The following is a 2,683-nucleotide window of genomic DNA, read 5'->3' as shown; positions in this document are numbered from 1 at the left end:
CGCATTGTACAATAGACATCAAGCCTATAGGATTTTAATTACTTAAATTTGCTATTGCATCATACTACCCGCCTAGAAAGCATGCTTATAGGGATAAAGCGTTTAAAAGCAAGCCCAATTGTCAATCGTTAGAAAACCTGCTCAGAGGATATTTATTGACGACTTCACTGCCTATTTATACAAACGACTGGATATCATGTTTATTGGACCTGCAACATTCTAATACGTCAGAAATTACAGCATCACCTCTGTAATACTAGAATCCATAATCACCTAGCAATCATGTCTATAGATTTAATTACTTATAATCTGCAATTGCAATAATCCGCTTGTAATACCAAATACGCCCCCCTAAAACTATTAGTTGTCTATAAGTATGAAATGGCACCTTGCATTTGGAACTGCCTGTACTTTGGTTCAAAGTCATCTAGAAATCATGTCTATAGGTTTAAGGTTCTGAATTCTGAAAGCTCCTAATTTGCATATTTATTTGCGTGCGTGTGTTGTCTAAGTGTGGAGGCTAACTTGAGCCCTTAACTGCTTTTATATGAAGTCCAACTTGTTTTATATGTCGCCTAGTTTTCTCATTTTGAGCAACCTAAGTTAAGTCTAGAACCACCCAAAATAGAGGTCCAAACGCCTCCTGGACCATAGGCATGGGACGGGTAGTGCAAGCATAAGGTACGGCTTAGAATCAATTAAGTGCGCCTTAGGTAACAACTTAAAGATAGTAATCGGGTAGCAGGAGATAGTAGTCTGTGCCCGCTGAATAATACGAGTAACACCCCATCTTGAGGGAGTTACGAAGTATTATTTATGTTGCACGGGGTGATCCTTTAGGCTAAAAAAATTTAGGAACCCCCCCCCCCCCATCTTATCTTTAAAATCAATTATTTGTGTTTAATAAAACTTCCCAAACTTTTTGCTTTTCTCTATCCTTGTTTATCTCACTAATTCATATAATTCGAGTTTGGCCGGGACCCACAGTTGTGGACCTCGAAGAATGCCTAACACCTTCTCTTCGAGGTAATTTGAGCCCTTACCCAATCTTTGGTGATGTAAACCAGTTAAACCAGAGTTATTTGCAAATAGGTGTCCTAACGCACCTCAAACCCGTTAGATGACGACTCTCTCTTTTAACACCTTCCTTAAAAGAGTTGTCACGTGTCGAAACATGTTTTCGCCAGAAAAAGGGGCGCGACAACAACTGATTAACCGTCGAGGATCAATCCATTCCAAAATTCACGCCATGATCTTTGGTCCGTTGCCGGTATCTCGCACTTTCCGTTACTGAACTATACCGGCATCATCTCGAAGTATGCCCTCTTCTGACCTCGGTTAGTGATGTCGACCTCGATCTTGGAAAGAAACTTTGACCCCGAACTCGACGTCCTGACCTTTCGACGTGGTATCTCTTTTTTCATTAAAGGACGAAATCGGATAGCCCCGATTTCCACCGTATACAACAATATAAGTAAAATTGTTGGGATAGTGTAAACATACTTTACATAAATTAGTGTATAGTGAGCTATATATCCAATTGAATAATGGGCAAAGGGTCAAAATTGCCCCTCTACTATTTTTTATTGGTTACTTGTGCTATCCGTTACACTTTTCGGCCATTCTCGTCCCTGCCGTTAATGAAGTTTGAAAAAATACCCCTAACCCTAACGTTTTGACACTGTGACAGCTGACCATATCAATTTTATCCATGTCAGCTGCCAAGTCATTAATTAACCCCTAGAAAGATCCTTCCTACAAGCTCTGTTTTCAGCTAAGAAATCAGAATTTAGAAGGGACGCCAAAGGAGGAGAGGTTAAAACCAAGGAACGCATGTCAAGCTTAATCCTATTTTAATCATTTTGATTTTCTTCAGTAATTGGTTTCTTGTGTTTCTTTTTTCTTTCATTTCGGACAAAATTCGAATAATTATTTTTTTACTAATTATTTAGATATATAATTTGGTTTAATCAATTGTATATCATTAAATTTCACCAGATTTTTTCTTTATGGGCGTGTAATTAAAATCAAATAAGTTACTCACTTGGCGTATGTTTAATTCGCGAATTTTTCTCACTGTACAAATGGATGGCTTAAAAGGATATCTTCTAATACCCCTTTTTCTTATTTTTGTACAGATCTATGTATGTGTGCGTGTTTTCCCCTGACTTTGGCATTTTATCGAGCACCTAGCATGGTCGACTTTGCAGAATTTGTTTTCTTCAGATTCGAGAAGAATGGCTCGTTGTTGTTGTCGTTTGAGGTGTTGGGAGCAATCTCCTCATCAACAGAAATCATTTCGCATTGGTTTTGGTCGATTTGGACGGCCAGAACTCCATTTCCGGCCACCTGGTGCTCATCGGAGAGTTGCAGAGGTTTGGGGACGACGATTGGCACGGTGGAATAGCTAGTATGAACTAAATGAAGTGGCCGGAAATTTCTTTTTGTTCATGATAATTGTGGCCCTCTCTGTAGCTGTTGTACGAGGATTCAACACTAAATTAATCCCGTTTAGTTTTGAACTTTGGTCAAAACGGTCCTTAGTAAACAAACGTGCCAAAACAATACTGAAAGTGAACTGCAGCAGCTTATGTCAGTATGTGCCAAATCGGATTTGCTGCCGTCTTGGTTTGGATTAATTTTGAAATAAAATCAAAAACCCATTTCGGGTTTTCATGTTCAC

The sequence above is a fragment of the Nicotiana attenuata genome, chromosome 6 (assembly GCF_001879085.1).
Source record: "Nicotiana attenuata strain UT chromosome 6, NIATTr2, whole genome shotgun sequence".
Lineage (NCBI taxonomy): Eukaryota > Viridiplantae > Streptophyta > Magnoliopsida > Solanales > Solanaceae > Nicotiana > Nicotiana attenuata.
Note: the sequence above shows the minus strand (reverse complement) of the source record.